Consider the following 15354-nt stretch of genomic DNA (forward strand, 5'->3'; position numbering starts at 1 on the left):
GACTTTAAGGTTTTTGACCTGAATCAAATTCTTGAAGGTTTGGCTAGAAGAATGGAAATTCAGATTAATTATAGCTTCTGAGGATAGGACCCTTTGAAGCACTGACAAGTAGGGCATGGGAAGAGGAAGCAGAGAAAAAGGTGAAAAAGTAGTGGCCAGAGAAGCAGAAAAGGAATCAGGAGACTATGGTGCCATGGAGGATTAGGAAGGAAAAACCTTTGGAGGGTTAGGCCTGTGTCTCTCCTCTAGCTTGTCCCTGAGTCTAGAGACAAGCCTCCCCTATCAGACAGGGTCCTCCTGAGATTCCCCATCAGCCTAAGTCTTCTGATCTACTAATATTTCTTTCTCTGCCTTTTTGCTTTAAGTGGGGACCAGGTTGCTGACTACTGACTCCTAGGCCAGCCTGCTATGTGCCACCCAGCCCCCATGGAGGTAACCCATCCTTAAGAAATAAGGGTGTGTGGGGGGGGGCAAAGAAATGGGAAGGAAGTGGGGACATTTCCTGGAAAATCAAATATTTCTCCACCTTCCTAGGAGTGACTCATATGTGTCAGTTTCCAGATATTAATCCCGGTAGTAACTCAACCTGTGACCAGAAAAGGCTGAACAGGATGCCAGTCCTCTACTAACCCTGCCCTGTGTCTGTTTCCTCCCAGTGCAACTAGAAATTGGTCTACAAATAGCATTTCAGTCCAAGGAACATCACCTCACAATCCTCCCCCTCTTTTTTCTACTCTTTCTCCCTCCCTTCATACACTACTAGACTCTTGGGGAGTCTAAGAGCAGAGGTAGGAAAGATATAATCAGCTCTACAATTTTTTATTCATGTAGCCATCCAGCATGGGCTAAGTCCTACCAAGTGTCAGGCACCGTGAGTCTACAAAGATGCTCTGAGGGAGGTCAAGTGAGGGAATCAGACATTTAGTTGTACAGATAATGACAGTACCTGGCAAATAATCATCTAAATAACACATTCCATGGCTGAAGAGTAGAGAGGAAAGAGTATTTAGGTGGACTTGAGAAATCAAGGAAGATTTCATGGAGAACTGAGGCATTTAAGTTAGACCTTACAGAACAGAATGAAGGGTGCCCAGAGCAATTAGAACAAAGCAGTTTGAGCAAAGGCAAGGATGGAGGAAAGTTCCAGGAAAATAAGAATCAGTAACTAGAGCAAAGGGAGCAGAGGGAGATAAGGTTGGAGAGACCAGGAGGGAAGAGGCTTGGCTTGGGTGTAACAGTTCTAAGGCTGTAGAAGTAAAGTCACTGGCATCTTTTCTCCTGTGAAATCCAAAAGAAAAGTCAGGATGAATCCTGAGAACCTTGGAGGTCAGGTTGAAACCCTTTATCCTTTTTCATAAGCTCAGGGTTACAATTAAGGACTCAGGTTTCTTGGTCACTTCTGAAGTTCCTGAAGATCTTTGTGATGACCATCAAATGAAGATGCAATTATCCTAATGATCATGAATGGATAAAGATGATTTCAAATTCCAAAAGCATAAAAATAAACACAACAGCCCTAGCTGGTTTGGCTCAGTGGTTAAGAGCGTTGGCCTGCGGACTGAAGGGTCCCAGGTTCGATTCTGGCCAAGGGCACATGCCCGGGTTGCGGGCTCGATCCCCAGTAGGGGGCGGGCAGGAGGCAGCCGATCAATGATTCTCTCCCATCATTGATGTTTCTATATCTCCCTTCCTCTCTAAAATCAATAAAAATATATTTTAAAAAATAAACACAACAACTCTAAAATATTAGAAGAAAATATAGAATATTTTGAATCATGGGTGAGAACTTTTCTAATCATGACACCAAATTCAAAAGGAAATGGTTGACAGATTTGATGATGACAACAGACCTATACACAAAGTGAAAAAATAAACTGGAAGAAAATATTTGTGACCCTCTAACAAGAAAAGGGCTAATTTCCCCAATACAAAAAGAGCCCCTACAGATCAATAAGAAAAACAGAATGATTCAATAGAAAAATATAGATGTAACTTGTTCAAAAGGCAATTCACTAAAGAAGAAACAAATATCTAGTGAACAAAATAACTAGTGAAAAAATGTTCAACATCACTAATAACTTTTAAAAATTAAACAAGGCCCCATTTTTCACTTCACCAAATTGGCAAAAGCTAAAAAGGATTAATTATAGTCAATGCTGGCAGGGATGGAGAAATAATGATTCTTATCCCTGCTGATGGCAGTATAAATTGGTGAAACCTTTTTGTGAAGCAATTTGTCAGTGACTATCACAATATACTGTGAAGTAAAAAAGCAAATTGCAGAAAAATGCCTATTGTTCTCATTGTAGAAAGATAACAACTACATAGATAGATGTTGATACATGCAGGGTGTCCCCAAAAAATGTATACACGCTTGAACAGCTGATAACTCAATTTTGAAAATGAAATGTATTTTAATAAACACTGCCTTTATAATTATTCAAAGTGTATGTATACATTTTTGGGACACCTATATACAGAGAGAGATATATAGATATAGATATAGATATAGATATAGATATAGATATAGATATAGATATAGATATAGATATATAGATATATAGATATATAGATATATAGATATAGATATATTCAAGCATAAATGACTAAAAGAATACACACCAAACTATCAGCTTTGGCTCTGGAGAGAGCAGGGCTTGGCTGGAGTGAAATGGACAGCAGGACTTGAGTCCAAGAAAGGAAGGGAAGTAGAAACCACGTAGAAGATGGCAGCCACTGCTGGAACATGCTCCCACAGGGATAATAAGAAAGAGGAAGAACTACCCTGACTTTTCTCTTCCTCCCATCCTTCATTCTCCTGCTGGTGCCTCTCATTGACTGAATCTAACTGGTATCCAGTTGGTAAAGGAGCTGGGGATCATAGTTCTCAGAAAAAGAACAGGGAATGGGCATGAGAACAAATATGTAATGACCAATTCAAAAAGTTATTGGGTTGTTTATAGAATCAATGAAGGAGAAGGAGAAAACCTAGTAAAAAGGGGGGGGGGGAGATAAAACAAAACAAGGAAAAGGGAACTAAGAAAAAAAAAGCATAGCAGAAAACTTGGTAAGAGTCATCCGTAGGAGTAAAAAAACAGTCGCCCTGGCCTGTGTTGTTCAGTGGTTAGAGCAGTGATGGCGAACCTTTGGAGCTCGGCATGTCAGCATTTCGAAAAACCCTAACTTAACTCTGGTGCCATGTCACATATAGAACTTTTTTGATATTTGCAACCATAGTAAAACAAAGACATATTTTTTATATTTATTTTATATATTTAAATGCCATTTAACAAAGAAAAATCAACCAAAAAAATGAGTTTGCATGTCACCTCTGACACGTGTGTCATAGGTTCGCCATCACTGGGTTAGAGCGGTGACTTGTGCACCAGAGGGTCTCAGGTTCTATTCCAGGTCAAGAGCACTTGCAGGCTGAGAGGCAGCCAATCAATGTGTCTGTCACAGTGATGTTTCTCTCTCTTTTTTCTCTCTCTCTCTCTTTCTCCACCTCCCCCCCCCCACTCTTTTTTTTTAAAATATATTTTATTGATATTTTTACAGAGAGGAAGGGAGAGGGATAGAGAGTTAGAAACACCGATCAGTTGCCTCCTGCACACTCCTGGGGATGTGCCTGCAACCAAGGTACATGCCCTTGACCAGAATCAAACCTGGGACCCTTCAGTCTGCAGGCTGACGCTCCATCCACTGAGCCAAACCAGTCAGGGCATCTTCCACTCTTTAAAAAAATCAATGGAGCCCAGCCGTTGTGATTCAGTGGTTGAGTGTCCACCTATGAACTAGTAGGTCACGATTCAATTCCCAGTCAGGGCACATGCCCAGGTTGCGGGCTCCATCCCCAGGTGGGGGTATGCAGGAGGCAACGGATCAATGTTTTTCTCTTATCATTGATATTTCATCTCTCTCTCCCTCTCCCTTCCTCTCTGAAAATCAATATATATATATATTTTTTTTAATTAACGGAAAAAATATCCTCACTCCTTGGGTGAGAATTTTAAAAAAAGTAATTAGTTAATAGTAAAAGACAATTTTATTTTTTAATGGTATGGTAGAGTATCCTTGTCCCTAGTAATGTATTGAGCTAATATACTAAGGTCTACTATACATCTATCCTTGTGCTACAATGGGAATAAAGATTAAGTAAGACCAGATTTCAGTCATTAAGAACCTTAGGAAGAAGACAAACATATAAATAGACAATTACAATAGGATTAAATAAACTCCAGGGCAAAGCCAGCCACTATGCTAAACTGTGCCTTTGTGCAAGAGAGAAAAAGGCACCCTCTCTGAGTGGATGCAATGCCAGGGTATACAGCTTGGCAAACTGGGTGCACAGGATTTCAGCTCTCTCTGGACCCCTCCGCCAGGCACTTTTGTGCAGAGAACAAAGTGCACATCCATGCATGGCTGCCCTGCTTGCGGAGGTGGAGACGGGCACCTGTGGAGGAGAGTAGGGTGGTCTATGAAGATGTGCACCTGTGCAGCAGGAAGCCCTCGGAGTCCAGCCTCCTAACCAGACATCATTAAAACTTCAATGATTTAATTTGCTTCTGGCGCTGCTATGACAAGACATTGGCAAAGAGAACCCCCAGAAATTTGGAAAGACTCCTTTGAAAGGAAAGATTGACAGATGGTGTTTATAGCGTTGCTTTGGTTCTTCCATCAGAGGGAGTGCCAGATGTTTTCTTCTGGTTTCCAAGGTAGTGTGAGATCAAAAAGGCTCTTTTGCCCAAAGATAATAAAACATTGAAATACAGAGTTAAGTGTGAGCCACATGGGCAAGTGAATCCTCTGCCAGGTCAGCAAAGTTTGATTTGCTCCTATTGTGAATCTAAGGTTTGTTGTTACCATTCTCGCCTTTTCTTTGTCATGTAACAGCATTAGTGGATTCATCCAGCCACAGAACACAATATTATGCAGCCATTAAAAAGAATGTTATAGCTCTAGCCAGTTGGGCTCAGTGGATAGAGCGTTGGCCTGTGGACTGAGGGTCCCAGGTTCAATTCTAGCCAGGGGCATATGCCCCAGTTGCAGGTTTGATCCTCAGTGTGGGGGCGTGCAGGAGGCAGCTGATCAATGATTCTCTCTCATCATTGATGTTTCTAACTCTCTCTTCCTCTCCCTTCCTCTCTAAAATCAATAAAAATATATTTAAAAAAAAAAAGAATGTTATAGCCTGGCTGGCATGGCTCAGTTGGTTGAGCATAGTCCTGTGCACCAAAAGGTTGCCAGTTTGATTCCCAGTTAGGACACATAACCTAGATTGCGGGTTTGATCCCTGGTTGGGGAACATACAGGAAGCAACCTAATGATTCTCTCTCTCTCTCTCTCTCTCTTACTCCCCCCTTCCCTTCCTCTCTTTCTTGAATCAATAAAAGACATATCCTTGAGTAACGATTAAAAACAAGGTTATAAAAGGCAAAATTATAGATAGTAAGTGGTTACCAGGGGTTAGGGAAGGGGGATAAATAGGTGAAGTATAGAGCATTTTTAGGACTATAAAACTATTCTATATGATACTGTAACAGTGTATACATGACATTATGCATTTGTCAAAATCCATAGAATTGTACAACACAAAAAGTGACCTTAATGTAAACTCTGGACTTTAGTTAATAATAATGCATCAATACTGGCTAATCAATTGTAACATTAAATGCACTACATTAATGCAAGGTGTCAGTAACAAAGGAAACTATGGTGAGGCTAGGAGAGAATGGGAACTCTCTGTACTATTGAGAAGTAATAGGACGTTTGAGAAGTAATAGGATGTTTGTTGTTGAGAGTAAGAAATAAATTGGAGAAAGACTATAAAGGTTAAGTGTGTCAATACATTCAACAAAAAGTGGGGTTGGGGGGAAGGGTAGGTGTGGAGTCAAAGGGCCTTCTTGGCAATATATGAAAAACTATCATCTCCTGCATGCCACACAGCAGAAAAACTTGATGATCGGGATCAGGCCCAGGACTTCATAAGATTTGCAGCGCTCCAGAGAAGTTGAATTCTCAACCATTATAAACTGGCTATACCCAGGATAGAGTTCTGATTGGAAGGATTGGAAATGGGGGATATGGAATGGCAATATATGGGTCTATCTTCCTGAAAATATTGAACCTCCAGTGTTCTCTGTACTTCTAGGCCTTCATAAGTTGCCCATTTCTTTTGCTAAAGGTTAGTTCTTCCTTGCTTGAAGATGGTACAGAAATATCTGGCTTATAAGAAATGTGCCTCCCCTTTTGGATTTAACCAACATCCCAACCTGGCCAATAGACCAATAACTAGGATTAAGTAACAACACAAATAGCCAGGACCTGATAAGGAAGGAAAGAGACAATACAACCAATATGTACTGGCAGAAGCCAGGGGTATATTATGAGAATTCTGAAGCTCAATCTAAGTGGGGAGAAGTTGAACCTAAAATTGGATTAGGAAGAGGTTGTCAATATGGAGTCATTCTCCTGGGACACATGAGAGAGTGCAAGGACCCTATAAGAGCTTGGAAAAAGCAAAGGGTGATAATATATGAAATAAAAGTGTCAGCCCTAACCGGTTTGGCTCAGTGGATAGAGCATTGGCCTGTGGACTGAAGGGTCCCAGGTTCGATTCCGGTCAAGGGCATGTACGTTGGTTGCGGGCACATCCCCAGTAGGGGGTGTGCAGCAGGCAGCTGATTGATGTTTCTCTCATCTTTCTCTTGGGACACATGAGAGAGTGCAAGGACCCTATAAGAGCTTGGAAAAAGCAAAGGGTCATAATATATGAAATAAAAGTGTCAGAATTGCTATGGGAGATGATGAAATTAGGGATCAAAAGGTCAGAGAAGAGGAAAGTCGAGGTGGATATAGCATGTAAGACCAGCAAACTCACCAAATGACTCTGCCACATTAGGGCCCTAAAGGAAGCTTGGGGAAAGGGGCATTACCGACAAGCTCAGTCATGGCTGTCCCTGCACTTTCAGAACAGGGCTCCTAGATAGCAATGGAACTAGACCCCAGAGTAATAGAGGCAAGATGGCAGCACTTAACCATCTGAAGCAACATAGATGTAATTATCATAATGAGCTATGAGGTTGGAATGGCAGCCAGAAAGGCCTGACCTGCAGAGAGCTATGGAGATGACTAATAGTATATGATGTTCCTGAGGTAAAGATGGCCAACCTAGCAATCAAAAGAATCAAGGTTAGAAGATCAAGGAGCTGAGTCATGATTCATTGCCCAGTTTCTGGGCCAGAACTAGCTTTCAGGCATAGAATCCAATGACTGAAGGAGAGGCCAGGTCTCCAGGAGGAAAGACCCTGCGACAACATGGCAAGTGTATGTGGCTATGATAGCCCCAATCCTTCCAGAAAGGTGTCTACTAGCATTTACTTGGGCAGTCATACATAGCAGAAAGGGGAATATTATCCATTAACAAATTGGTGTCTCTCTCTCTCTCAAATCAATAAATAAAATGAAAAACAACAACAACATCATTACATCTTATAGTAAGTGGCAATGATCAGTGATACTCTTAAAGATTTAAAGGATACAGAGATAGTGGTCCCTTACATATTTACATTTGATTCAGCAGAATCCTAGACAGACTCTGGAGGATGACAGTGGATTATTGCAAACTCACAAAAGTAGTAGCTCAAATTGAAGCTGCTGTACCAGACTTAGTATCTTTGCTAAAGCAGATTAACCTTGCCTCAAATACGTGGTATGTGACCACTGATCTGGTGAATATATTATTTCCCATTCTAATCAGAAAGGAGGATCAGAACTAACTGTCATGTGTTCAGTGGAATGGACAATAGTATACATTTATAGTCTTGTACCAGAGTTATGTTAACTTTCATGCCCACTATCATAATATATTCTTTTAAAAATATTTTTAATGATTTCAGAAAGGAAGGGAGAGGGTGAGAGAGATAGAAACATCAATGAGAGAGGTACATTGATCAGCTGCCTCCTGCAAGCCCCCCACTGGGGATCGAGCCCACAACCCAGGCATGTGCCCTCACCGGGAATCAAACCCAGGACCTCTTGGTCCAAGAGACGACACTTAATCCACTGAGCCACACCAGCTGGGCTATTATAACATATTCTGAAGGGTCTTGGACCCTCTGGACACACCTCAAAACATCACATCGGTCTTAATGAAGACAGAATATAAGTCTGACTAGATGTATGAAAATGGGAAAAATGCGTTGGAAATTTTTGTAAAGGTTCCCATGTGCTTTCAAAGGTGGGATAAACCCAAGGGCCCACCACAACAATTAATTTTGGGGGTAGTCAGTGGTCTGGAACATCCCCTCCAAAGAAAAAGACAAGTTACTGCATCTCTCACCCTCCTGTCCCCCAATTAAGATGACTTTGTTCTGGAAGCAGAATATTATTCCTCGGTTGAAAATACCACGCCAACCCATGGACTGGGTGACACAAAAGGCTGCCAGCTTTGAGTGGGGCCCAGATCAGGGAAGCTCTCAGCAGCAAGTCTAGGCTGGGGTGTAAATGGCCCTGTTGCTTGAGCCATACAACCCCACAGAACCTATAGTAGATCTCACGTGGTGTTTATGGCAAACCCCTGGAAGAAAATCACAATCTAGCCCAGGCGAGTCTGGCTCAGATGGTGGAGTGTCCTCCCATGCACCAAAGGGTTGCAGGCACAACCCCCTGGTGTGGGACATGAGGGAGGCAGCCGATACATATTTCACTCTCATGTTGATGTTTCTCTCTCTCTACAAATCAGTAAAACATCTTTTTTTTTTTAAAGAAAAAAATCACAATCTAGGCCACTGGGTTTCCATAATAGGGCTATGAAATTTTGCCAGAAGTGTGATAAATGTTTTTTTTTCTTTTTAATCCTCACCTGAAGATATATTTTTATTGATTTTTTTAGAGAGAGAGAGGAAGGGAGAGAGGGGGAGAGAGAAAGAAAGAGAGAAACATCAATTTATTGCGTTCCACAGGTGCCCCAACCAGGGATAGAACCCCAAACTTTGGGTGTACAGGCTGACTCTATGATGCTCCAACCAACTGAGCCACCTGACCAGGGCTCCAAACCACTACACAGCAAAATCCACCTGGAGTTGTCTTGCCCGTTTTACACTGAAGTCTGAGGACTGTCCCTTTGCCAACCCCTCCTGAGGAGAGGAGGTGGTCTCAGTTTCCTCACCTACATAATAAGGGAGTCGAATTTGCTTATCTCTGAGGCCCCTCTAACTCTGATTACTGCTTCCACTGGCAAGGCAAAGAGCTGAGTTCTGTGTTAAGCAAGGAGGTGAATTCTGTTTTGTCCACTGGCTAAAACGATTGCCTAACACTGACATTACACAGTGCTATTTCAAGTGCTTCAGACACTGGAGTGCTTCGAGTGATTCCTCCGACCTTAGAGGTCCTCGCCCCTGTACCTCCAGGCTCCCAGACCAGCCTGTCCGTCAGGTGACCAGACTCTAGTGATTCTATCTCAGGCCAGAAGGTTTACCAGGAAAAGGAGAAGCATTTCCAGGTCCTGAGAGAGAAAAAGAAACTCTGAGCTCACGCTGATTCCCTGGGGGTATTGCACTCAGAAACACAACAAGGTTCTTGTAAAACACGGACAGAGGGGAGAACAAGGTCCACTTAATGGACTTTGTACAGGACCAGTCCCAGCCCTGAACCAAAAGGTGACTCTTATTCCAGTAAGAAGAGGACGCTCTGGAAGGCTGGTGGTGAGGCGGTGGGCTGCAGATTAGTCTGAGAAATGACCGGGTAGAGTGAACAATGATATGCAGGAAAGAAAAGTTGATAAGAAAAATAGGCAACTTTCCTCTTTTCTACTCCTTTTGTTTCATGTTTAGCTCTATTTTATTTCTCCCCCATATTCTTGGGAGAGTAGGGAGGAATACATGAAATGAAATTGAAGGAAAATTGCTGCTCAATGGGGGTGGGCGGGGGGGGGAGGGAGAAGCAGTAATTTAAACCAACTTTCTCCTCTTCCCAAACAGCTCACTCAGTCTCATTCTAGATGATAAAATGGGAATTTGAAAAATCCATTGTTGTTCATGATATTTCATTATAGGAAATATATTATTTTAACCAGATCAATATAATAGCATTACTAAAATTCTGCTATAATGTCATTAGCCTGTATTTAAGTTTAGAAAAGATATTCTCATGCTCACCCTGATGACTCAGCCTTGAGCTTAAGTCAGGTCTGCAAAAGGGAGATAAAGCTGCAAAAGTCTCCTTGGAGAGGGGGTGAAATAGTCCTTTAGCCAGAGTAGGCTTCCACCCAGATGCAGTACTTGGATATTGGTTGGTGGTCAGGAGTGGGCTGTGCTGGTTGGGCATCGTCCAATGCACCCAAATAAGGCTATGAAATTTTGCCAGAAGTGTGATAAATGCTTTTTTTCTTTTTAATCCTCATCAATGAAGATATATTTTCACTGATTTTTTTAGAGAGAGAGAGAGAGGAAGGTAGGTTTCATTGATTTTTTGAGAGAGAGAGAGAGAGAGAGAGAGAGGAAAGTTCAATTCCTGGTCAGGGAATTTGGTGAGGTTGTTGGTAGGGGGTGTGCAGGAGGCAGCCTATCAATGTTTTACTCTCACATCAATGTTTCTCTCGTCCTCTCTCTCTAAAAATCAATAAAAATACTTTTTAAAAAAAAATTGTGGGCTGCCCTAACCGGTTTTGCTCAGTGGATAGAGTGTTGGCCTGTGGACTGAAAGGTCCCAGGTTCGATTCCGGTCAAGGGCATGTACCTTGGTTGCGGGCACATCCCCAGTAGGGGGTGTGCAGGAGGCAGCTGATCGATGTTTCTCTCTCATTGATGTTTCTAACTCTCTATCCCTCTCCCTTCCTCTCTGTAAAAAATCAATAAAATATATTTTTTTAAAAATTGTGAGCTGATGTCATACAGTCCTCTGATGTTTGCCAGCCCCCATGGTATCAGGGCACAACTGGGTAGGGAGGATTTCTAGAGCTCCATCCCAGCCCTACTCTCTGACAAAAGTGATCCCATAGCCAGATGGTAGGAAGTAAGGAGTGGGGATGGCTGTAGAAAGGGAGAACTGACCAGATTAGCACATGGTTCCTTTGTCAGAGCAGTGGCTCATGCACCAAAGTGGGGCACAGATGGGCTTCTAAGTAATTAGAGAAATTAAATCCCCGGCATTTCTGTTGTTAATCCTCACTTGAGGATATTTTTTCATTGATTTTTAAAGAGAATGGAAGGGAGGGGGAGAGAGAGAAAGTGAGAAAGATCAATGTGAGAGAGACACACACCCAGTCTGAGCCCGAGGATAGTGCCTGCAACCCAGGTACATGCCCTTGACCAGGAATTGAACCGGGACCCTTCAGTCCACGGGCTGACACTCTATCCGCTAAGCCAAACCGTCTAAGGCCCCAGCATTTTTAAATCCCTATACAACCAGACTGCCAAAAAAAAAAAAAAGAGGGAAGGAAAATATGAAAGACTTTTGCTTGGGAAAAGTGCTACATCTTGACATTCCTTCCCAGAAACACTAGGGCTCCTCTTCTCCCTCTTTTATAAGTTCCTGAATCCTGTTTCATCCTTTGCTTCTTCCCCTGGCCCCCACCATCTCCCATCTGGCTCACATATTAAGGAGAATCCAGCTGAAATATGATCTCTCGACTGCAGCCAGAAATTTCTCTCTTGTGGTTTCTTGCCGATTATTTCAGCTGAATTCCCATTAATGGTAGGAAAAACTCCATTATCAACATACTCATTAATGTTAAGACTTGGTCTAGGAGCCTGGAATAGTGATTACTGCTTGATTCTGATCCCATCCTTAACTAGTTGTGGAGGGTGAGAGAACCATTTGTCACTAGCATTGACTGTACCCTCATAGTGACAGGTGTGCAAAATCTGGTGTAAGAGATACCCTTGGCTTTGACTAAGGAGAGGGAGCTTTACAAAAGACTAGAGGGATAAATGACGTAACAGAATTACCTGTGCCTAGAGTTCGATGGGCCTTTGTGTTGATCTCCCCACTACAGAGGGTAAATGATGTCCCTAACAGTGTACTGTTTGATTGGGTGGCAATTAATATGGTTTTAGTCCTGCCTCGGCAATTAATTTGCTATGTGGCTTTTGCAAGTTGCCTTTACCTCTCTGAGTCTCAAATTCCTCCTCTATAGAATGGGGATGACACTGTCTACTTCTCAGGGTTTTTGAAAGACTCAGCATAACAGTGCTATGATAGTGTTTTAAAAAGCATAAAGGGTTATTAAGTAGAATAGAGTATGAGGTTTCTAGACAAAGTCACTAGGGTTGACTTCTGTCTCTTGGTCTGTTTTCCTTGGTGTTGACTTTATTCTTAGATATGCTCCCTTCATGGGATGGCAAATTGATCCCAGCAGCTACAGCCTTATATTCTCCTAGTGTAGTAACCCCATCATTTCATTTTATTTTTTAAAATATATTTTTATTGATTTCTGAGAGGGAAGGAGAGGGTGAGAGAAATAGAAACATCAATGATGAGAAAGAATCATTGATTGGCTGCCTCCTGCACGCTCCCTACTGGGGATCGAGCCTGCAACCCAGGCATGTGCCCTTGGCCGGAATCGAACCTGGGACCCTTCAGTCCGCAGGCCGACGCTCTATCTACTGAGCCAAGCCAGCCAGGGCTAACCTCATCATTTCAAAAGCATTTTTTCCCCTAATATCTCCAGCTTGGCCAGAACTAGATTATGTATTCAATCCTAGAGTCAAATGTCAATGTCAGCCCCAAGCCAAACCACATAAATTAAAATTAAGAGTAAAATTAGATTCTGTGACCAAATGCATGGATACTAGGAAGACCAAAACAATACTTACAAATACCCTGTAAGGTAGTGTAGAGAAACTAGTTTTGATGGAAAGGGAAAACATAAGGCATTTGTGATTGCCCACATTGAAGACTTCCTCGAAATGCCCTTTTATTGAGAGAAAGCTTCCCAGGAACAATACAACTCCTCTATTCCTTACAAATCCTATTGTACAAAGAAAACAATACCCTCTGCCCAGTGTGACCAAAGAGATGTGCCTGTCCACAGCGTGGTCAGATGCCTACTGCCTCACTGTGCTCTGGGGAGAGCCTCTGAGGGAGCACATGATGTCCATCTTCAGGGCTGTTTCACTGGTATCTGGATTAAGCAGGAAAAACACACAGCACAGAAGATGTGAGTCTGTTAATATATGGAGCTAAAAATCTGGAACCCTGGGATACGAAGGAGCGTGTGTGTGTGTGTGTGTGTGTGTGTGTGTGTGTGTGTACACATATATTTAACTACAGAAAAAGGAGAATGGATTAGAAGAGAGGCAGTGAAGAAGAAAAAAAGAGAAGACAGAGGAGTTTGACTTTCTAAGTAGATTTCATATCCTCATTGCCTTTCTCTCGACTATTAGTTAGGATATTGAGTAGGTGGAGACAAAAATATCAGTGGCTTAATAAAGATAAAAGTTCTGTTTTTCTCCCAGGTAAAAGTCTGAGCTATTAGACCATGCAGCACTGGTCAGGGGCTCTGTGCCCTGGATCTCAGTTCTGTCTAACTTGTTACTCCACCCATGGTATTACACTCAGTCCATAGGGTCAAGGTTGACTCACCATTAATACACTGCAAAGAGGAAAGAGGGTCAAGCAGCTTCCTATTAAAGGTAAGATTTACCAAAATCACTGCTGCTCACTTTCCTTTTGGCAGCCAGATTGCAGTCACATTGTCATATACATCTGCAAGAGAGGTTAAAAATGTAGTATAGCTGCCCAGCCAGTGTGGCTCAGTTGGTTGAGCATAATTTCATGCACCAGGAGGTCGCCAATTTGATTCTGGGCCTGGGCACCTTGGGCTTGATCCCAAGTCGGGGACATTCTTCAGGAGGTGGCTGGTCAAAGTTTCTCTCTCATCTTTCTTTCTGAAATCAATAAAAACATATGTATTTTTTAAATGTAGTATAGCCGACTGCCAAGCACCCAGCTAGACAGAGAGGAGTCCATTAGTAACTGACAGATGGGTATATAGCAATCACTTTCCTTTGCCCTTCCAATTAAAGCCAGCTTCTACCTATCTTTCTTCCTTAAAATTCTGCATCCTTCAAAAATTGGCTTCAGTTATATATTTTAAGAAGTCATTTTTTTACCTCTTCCTCCACTGATGATTCTCTCTGTCTCCCTTTCTTTCATTCTATAAATAAATAAATAAAATTTAAAATAAATAAATTATAGTACACTCTTTTGTTGAATTAGTTTTCAGCATTAAAAATCATGTTTTGAAAAGATATATAAATAACATGGGAAAGTTCTCATAATATGTTAAATAATAGGGAGAATTTATGTCTGTGGTGTGTTTTTTTTAAATAAACACATCCTTACATGAAAGAAATACACATGCACACTTATTGGAGGAGAATCACAAAAATATTTGTTGCATTTATTCCTTGGTAATAGTTTTAAAAATAGAATTTCTGCACTCAAAATGGTTGGTGTTCTGGATAAAACATTTCAGATACTGAAAAAAGAGAAAGCATGAGAGTACTAGGAAAATGCTAAAATAAATACCGCTTGCAACTTCAAATGAACCCATATAGTTCATGTGACAGAGTTGAAAATAAGGTAGACCAGAGGCCCTGAGTTCTAGTTCTCAGTCATTTGCTGTCTGACTGAATGACTTGACTTTTTTTGGCTTCAATTTTCTGTAAAAGGATGAGTTCTACTTTTAATAATATATGCACCAGGACCTGAAAAAGATTTATACAGTGGGTGAAATAATTACCATTCACATGTCTCAGAGAACTCTAACATCTTCACATCATAAGAAAGCACTTATTAAGGGCTTATTATCTATGCCAATTCATGCTCCTGTGTTCTCCAAGTCTCTTTTCTTCCTATGTTTTTATTATGGTTTATATAAATTAAAATCCCAAGTCCTTTCTCCTAACAGAAATGCTTTCCTCCTGAGCCCTTAGCCAACAAGGACAGTTAATTAGCTCCATCACATTAAGGATAGATCACAGAGAATTGTGGCAACCTCTGCTTTGTTTGTTCACAAGAATCTATGCAAGCAAACAGGAGAAATTACTGTAATTAAGCATATATGATACAATTCAACTTGTCCAAAGTATTTTATAGTATTTCTTCTTTTTTGAAACGTAGACATTTAATGATATTAAGGTATTATTGACTTTTTCTAGGTGTGAAAAGTTTTGTAATTATGTTTTAATTTTCTTTGTGTGTGTGTGATTATGTTTTAAAGGGCCCTTATTTTGGAGAGATGCATTCTTAAACACTTACAGAAGAAAAAAAACAGAGATTTGCTTTAAAAAAAATCACAGGAGAGCCCAGCTGCAGTGGCTCAGTGGTTGAGTGTCGATCTATGAGCCA

This window comes from Myotis lucifugus, unplaced genomic scaffold (genome assembly GCF_000147115.1).
Source record: "Myotis lucifugus unplaced genomic scaffold, Myoluc2.0 scaffold_246, whole genome shotgun sequence".
Lineage (NCBI taxonomy): Eukaryota > Metazoa > Chordata > Mammalia > Chiroptera > Vespertilionidae > Myotis > Myotis lucifugus.